The 7292-nt window shown below is 43.0% G+C and overlaps 1 long non-coding RNA gene across 1 annotated transcript; it reads left to right on the top strand.

The window, feature by feature from the left end:
- The first annotated feature begins 333 nt into the window (after positions 1-333).
- On the top strand, positions 334-1197 carry LOC103371969 (uncharacterized). Its single transcript, XR_520968.1, has 2 exons — positions 334-530; positions 1140-1197. It is a non-coding gene; the product is annotated as an uncharacterized LOC103371969 (long non-coding RNA).
- The last annotated feature ends 6095 nt before the right edge of the window (positions 1198-7292 follow it).

The following is a 7292-nucleotide window of genomic DNA, read 5'->3' as shown; positions in this document are numbered from 1 at the left end:
GCAGGTTGCTGCTCAGAGGTTGTTGTTGTTGTTGTTTCCCATAGTGAAGGGGATTTTGAAAACAATAACACGTACATAGGGGGCGGGGAGAAGAAAGCCACATGAAATGTGCAGCCAAAGTCAGGCTTATATCATAGCCAAGATTTTACCACTGACTCACTGGCGCGATGCCTCATTCTTTGATGTTCCGAACCAGTCAGTCGGTGGCCGTAAACATCGCTGCTCTCTGTACCACTGCTGTTTGGATCCATTTGGTCTGTCAGGTTGCTTAAGTAAAGCAATGTGCCTGAAGCTATCTCACATGAACCTGCTTCAAATTAGCCTGATTGCTTGACCTAGAATTGACCTGTATGGAATCACTTTAGTTCCACCTAGTTTGTTATGTTCATTCAAGTCAGGTGTTAAGAGTTTAATCCCCATTTTTCTTTGCACACTTTACAGAACAGGCCCCTGTTGATGTTGATGTAGCAGACAGAAGACACGAAGCAAAATCATCCATTTGAAAGCGTGTTTGTGGTCAACCGATGGATGTACGTTCAATATTGTGTCTCTTTTAGCTCTGGTTTGGGTCTCTACCAGCTACACACACTTGAGCAGCTAAATGCTTTACTATGCTCACTTAGAGGCTAATTCTGACGTTACATTGCACATGATAATGAAATAATTGTATTCATGCTGTATTTACAGTATAGGCCTGTTTTGGGGAGGTTTACCATGTATATTACTATTATGTTGATTTTACTAGATATTATCTGCAATTTAGCAAATCAGGGAAAATCTGTAAAATAGCATGATCAACAGTGTTTAAGACATTTTTTTTACAGTGTTGTGCCACTGTGATTAAAATTGATGGAGCATTTTGGGCTCTATTTCTGTTGCATCCAGTCTGGTTTAAGTTGCAGTTGAGAATTTTTAGAACAAGTTCAATGACTCACTGTGGCTGTTATTAGCTCTGTTTTACTGTTTTAATTAGACTGAAGTAAAAATGTCAATCTTCTCGCCTACTGATGGGGACAAGAGGACTTACTGGATTTCCAAATTCTCCCACGTGTCTCTGATCCATTAAGATTAAAGTTGTTTATTTTGGCCTTATAGTAGATGCTGCTCACTGAAGATGTTTTGTTTTGGTTTTTTTTCAGAAAATAAAGGGTTAACTCATGGCAAGACTATTAAAGAGTGCGTTTATCAAAATGTCAATCTGCTCCTTTATTTCACTTCTTCTTTATGTTTTACACACTAGTACAAATGCAAACAATTTTGCTATTTTGATCCAGCTCTGCATCGAGTACCGCTGGGCATTCATCAGTTCAGCAGGCTGGATCGTGACTGCAGGATCTGCACTGAAGCAGTCTCAGTATACCTCGTGTCTGTCTTCAAAGTTCCACAAACAGAGAGAGGGAAGAAGAAGAAGGGAGAGAAGCAGAGCATCAGGGTGAAGAGAGGACAGATATTTTCAGTCCATCTGAGTCTTTACTGCAGAGTTGTCCTCCGGCGGTGAGGATTAGGGATTGTACGAGGATGGTCAGGATCGCAGGCGGAGGCTGGCAGCGGGACATCCAGAGAGGCATTCCTCGCTCTGCTGTGGCTTAACGCACAGCTGGAAGGAGTCAGGAAAGTGAAAGGACGGTGGGAGGCGTCAGGTTAGAGGTGGAGGGGGTGATAACAGGTGCACACGCTCTGTGGGAGGAAGGTGGATGGCTGACAGCTGCATCACAGTGAGGATGCTGCTGTAGTGATGAGGAGGAGGAGGTGGAAGAGGAAGAGGAGGGTTTTGTGGTGAAATCAGGGTGAGAAGTTGACGTGACTCAGCCCTCACAGCCACTTCCTTTGGCATCTTCAGGATGGACGGATGAAAGGAAGAGAGGGAGAGAGTCATCCTGTGGTCAGCTGACTCACCGTATAGGAACGGATATTGGGAAAGGAAGCACGTGCTCGGCCATGGGGGCTGGGCTCCTGCATGCATGTGTTTGAGTGGACCATGACTTTGGTGTTTGACGGGCGCGCAATTATTCCATTTCCCGTCACGAGAGAGGAATGCGGGGTGAGATTCCTGCTCAGTGAGTCGCGCCCTCTCACCTGCCACGTCCATACGGATACTATCATCCCTCTTGTTCCCCCCTCAGCCCGGGGACTTTCCCAGTTTGTGTGGTCGCACTAATGGGGGAAGTTACAGAGCCTTGTTTGTTTAAGCCACGTTGTTCTGTTAATAACTTCACTGTGTGGTTGCTTTATCAAAGCCGTGTTCCTCTTTTCTCTACGTGCAATTTAGTTAGTTAATTTGAAGGAGGTCAGGAGTCTAATCCAGATCTAAAATAAAGGAAAAAGTACTGCCGGGTGGTATTTTCAAAGCATTTTAGAGCGTGGAGCCAATAAATCTAAAGGCTTACGCGGATGAAGTGTGTAAATAGAGTAATTGCTTGTTGGTGTTGGTTAGAACAAGGATGCTTTGTCATGCTGGGTGTGTAATGTTTGTGGGTGAGAAAAAGAAAGAGAGAGAGTGAGCTGTTACGTACTGTAAATTCTCTGTGCATTATGGGTATTTGTCACGTGGGGACATGTTTGTAAAGGTTGCAAAACACCCATATCTTCACCGATTACATCCTTCGTGACTTGCTGTAAATTTAAAGATGTGCAGTGCAGTCTGTGTGAAGTCTGTCTGTGTGTGTGTCCGTGTGTGTGTGTGTGTGTGTGTGTGTGTGTGTGTGTGGGTGCCTATGTTGACTCACAGTTACAATAATGACTCTGGCAGAGCAGTGGATGAACAGCTCACACTGACCGTAAAGAGAGAGAGAGAGAGAGAGAGAGAGAGAGAGAGAGGGCTGAGCTCTCAGAGGCATCTCCATCTCATAACTCCTCTGCTGCTCAGTGCGCTCACACACACACACACACACACACACACCTTAACACACACCATCCAGAGAGAGAAGACAACCCCGAGGACTACAGCACCTACACGACACACTACACTACAGGACACCTCAGTGGAGGCAGGAGTGGCTGTCAGCCGGAGCAGCAAGTGAGAAAACGTCTCCAGGGAGGAAATGTATTGTATGGTAGGTGACGGATCATTTGCAACAGGTTAGTGTCTCTGTTTATCATGTATATGTTTATTTTTTTTTACTTGGTTTTCCCTGTGTTGCAACTTATCCTCCTGATATTTTACATTTTTATTACGGTCACTTTGCATAGTGCTTCGGGATGTTACAGAAAATGACGTAGCAGTTTCACTTTCAGTCTATTTTTGGAGCCCAGTCAGTCACCTGTGGACAGTTCAGTGACTGATATCTTCACACACTATCACATTTTAGGCTTTACTACAATTCTTTTTATGACTGAGATTAAGTGGAAAAGTAAACCATGAGCAGGAAGTCTGTGTTGATGATGATAGGAGGCGATTAATCAGTACGCTCTCTTCACTTTACTGTGTAGTGATCTCAAATGAGATCAGCGTCCGTGTCAGAAAAACACTTTGTCTCTCACACTATCTCTTTAGAAGAAGATGTGATAGCGCTTGGTGAGGCTGCTTGTGCGTATTTCAAGCCTCAGCGTGCTTCCTTCATGCTGTATTGTCCTGGATGCTCTCAGCACTATATGGTAGAACACATCTGAATGCCAGGTGACCACACCTGGATTCTGTCCTACATCAGTGCAGGTATATATATAGCTACAGAGCGCTCTCCCTGCAAACCTCATTCTGTCATTTAAATCCTGCGTGTGATGAAGTTTTCCTTTGTCTGCGCAGTCACTGATCTCAGGCAGGGCAATAAAGGCTCGGACTAATTAACGGCTGACTGGCAACTCTCTTAAAATCCCCCGTTTACTCATCCTCCATCATCAAATACAGTGACATTTATTTCCATATTCAGACAGACGTGATTCCATTTCTGTTTCCCCTTTGCTCCTGTCCTCATACATAATCATCACTACGAGGTAGATATACATATACATATATATAGATATATGTGTGTGTGTGTGTGTATGTGTGTGTGTGTGTGTGTGCTCAAACAATGATTGTTTGTTTGTGTTTAACAAAACCCAGGAAATGTTTAAATGACTCATCTGTCACAAGGTTGATTGCTTTAAGTCCAGGAAGCAGAGTTGTTGTCTTGGCATATGACACTTGTCCCAGTTTGAGTGTTTAGATCATCGACTGTAACTGGATGAGGAGGTGGACTGACTAATCCTCAGTGTCTAATATTTTTTAGACAGTCTAGGATGGAGTTTCCATCATCTTTTCAACAGTCCAGCGCCCTGTCAGGTTTCTGATCCCAGCAACATCCCATATAAAACTTCCAATTTACTGTTTTAAAGCAACATTCTGAAACTTTGGGAAATGTGCCGAGAGTGAGATGAGAAGATCAGTATCATTCTCACTAAAAACCGCAGTTCATTTTTTGTTCAGAATGAACAAAGACGTAGGCCTTGTATCAGTCTCTTCCGGTTCTAAAGAAGAGCTGAGAAAACCACCTCCTGGTTATCTTGTCATCTACAAAAGAACACCCGTAGGCTTAATTCCAAAACTGTTAAACTATTCCTTTAATGTGAAGGAAGCTGAGTCTCTTTGATAACGCTAATATGTTCCATGAGCAACGACACTTTTCACTCTAAGTGTATCATTGCAATCATCCAAAGCGTGATAATGACGAATAAATGCTTTAAATAATCAGTTTAAATCACCTTTAAGTGTATCTGACTCATATCGACTCACACTTCAAACTGATCAAATTCATCAGTCGCTACTTGAGGAACCTAAACATCCGATCTGCTTCGGCTGGGTCAACAAGCTTCAGTGTTCGTGTCTCCTGCCTCCCTCGTCTCTCCGGCTCACAAGCACATGATTGCACATATTCATGGGGTTATACCTTCCGCCATTAAGGATAATTGCCCTGCTTGCCCTATGTGTGAACTCACTTAAGCATGCTGAGGAGCTTTCACTCTGATGAGAACATGAATCCACAGCTGGAGACGCGCCACCTTCAGGAGGCGCTCAGGGAAACGACACCTTCTCATCCAGAGTCTCCACTGGCTTCTGCTGCTCGTATCCCTGTGATGAAGAACTGACTCACTCCTGCTTTGAATCTCTCACGGCTGATGACACCTAGCAAAAATATTGGAGAGATGAGACAAATTGATGACTACCGTTTCTCCTCCTTCTCCCAGGGCCCCCAACTCTCTTAGAGCTGTGGCTCAGTCATCAACTTAGTTTGGCGATGCAGAGCATTTACCATCAAAAACCCAGAGGAGGGTAGAATTTAATTTCCTTTCTCTCGCTTTTTTTTAATGCATGAGCTGGCGAGATCACACTGCGACTAATCTTTCCCTTGAATGAAAACATGTATTATCATCTCCTGCATCTTTGTGTCTCTGCTTGTCGGTACAATTATTCAGTGAGATTTGGCCCATAAACATGAGAGGAGGGAAAGAGGGAAGAGGAGGTGTGATGAACGTTGTGTCACATGATGACCTTCACCTCTTTTAGCTCCTCCTCAAATGCAGCAAACCGGGAACAAACATGACTCATAGCTCCTCCTATAATGGAAACATTATTATTAGACCTGCTAGACCGGCTTGGTAGCTTTACGGTGCCAATTTAATGTCGACAGTTTTTTTTTTCTGTGGCTACACTGTGATTATTCAATCATAGCATGCCAATACCTGTTGTTTTCTGTCACGAATCGATTACAGCAATGCTTTACTACTTCGACAACTAGTTAACCTCACAGACAAACTTGAACTGGAGTATTTGTCCTTGTCCCGCCCTGTCATGACCGAGGTGACATTCAAGTGTTCAGCCTGCTTCTGCATCAGCTGATACTCAGTTTGCCTTTTACTTCACCACCTCCTACACTTACCAGAAGATTACGACATTTGGGGAAATGCGCTTGTTCACTTTCTTGCCAAGAATTGAAATGAAAGATCGATACAGCTCTCTTTATGACGCTATAGCTAGGAAATAGTTCGCTTAGCTTAGCATTTAGATTCAAAACAGGTGAAACAGCTAGCCCTGTCCTGTCCTAAGTTATTAACATCCACCTCTGTTGTCACACAGTTTTGTTTGGTGTCCAAAATTCTGCATAATATACGGACTATGCCCCCTGGTGTTCAGCACAAGAAAATGCATTTATTTTTATGGATTGATGGAAACTTAACTGCAGTCATGCAGTAGAGGCTAATTTTGTCGGTTTTACCGTCCAGTTTTATGGAATATGCCCGGAGCATTACTGCGACATTACTGGAATCTCATGTGATTTGCATACGTACAAAGATGTGTATTGAAATCAAGCATAAGACCAGAGGTAGACTTTCTGAGTAGGAGAAGATCTGTGAGACTTAAATTTTGTCATTTCACCAAGTCTGCAAGTGTCTGTGCAAACCGCTCTATGCAAGCCCAGGTGCAGCAAAAGATTTGCTACAAGGGCAGCAATGCACATGCTCAGCAGTAGTGTGCATGTGCAGAATACATAGATACAACCTGCTGTGCATGTATGCAACAGAGTCTTAGTAGCATAAAGCCTTCATTATACTGAAGTGCTGATGCCCACATGAAAAGGTGCAGACAGCTGTGGACACCCATGGATGCATAGTTGTTGTTATTATACTACTATTCTAGTCCATAGGAGTCTGCTTGGAAGATGCTGTTCCTTGCCTGCACAGCAGGTTGCATCTATGTATTTTACAGATTTAAACTACAGCTGAGCACTATTGCCCTTGTATCAAAGTTTCCATGTTGACACAAATTTTGGGCTTCCCACATATCTTATGGAGAAGGTCCTGTGACTCTCACAGACTTGGGAAGATGACTAAATGTATGCCCTCATGTACTTGCAAACATGCAAAGTATAACATCAGCCTAAAGTAACAACTATGCATCCATGTGTGTGTCTGCACTGCAGTATAATCAAATCTTAAAGCTCCCAAAACACTTGATGTTAGATTTGTTTAATCCATACGAAAACCAAAGTGCATGAATAAAAAGAAGCGTGTTTAATTTGCATTAAATGTACTGTTAACTGGAAACTGTTTCTGGCTGTTTCTCTCATAGAATGAATGTAAACAATGGACACAGCCTGTGAGTCTGAAAAGTGAGCTCCAAAACCTGCATGCTTTCTAAGCACCAGCAGGGAGCGACTTTTCTGGTTGCAAAAAGAACTCTGATGGAAAGCAGTTAATGAGAATACGTCTCACTTGATTTTTTACATCAGTAAACGAATAAGTTTATTGTCTCATTCACTAGTTTCAACTCTCCTCCAACACAGTAAGATGTTATATTTTTAAATTATGATCCCATTTAT

Source organism: Stegastes partitus, unplaced genomic scaffold (genome assembly GCF_000690725.1).
Source record: "Stegastes partitus isolate 25-593 unplaced genomic scaffold, Stegastes_partitus-1.0.2 Scaffold1676, whole genome shotgun sequence".
NCBI classification, from domain to species: domain Eukaryota; kingdom Metazoa; phylum Chordata; class Actinopteri; family Pomacentridae; genus Stegastes; species Stegastes partitus.
This window is presented reverse-complemented; position numbering and strand designations above follow the sequence as displayed.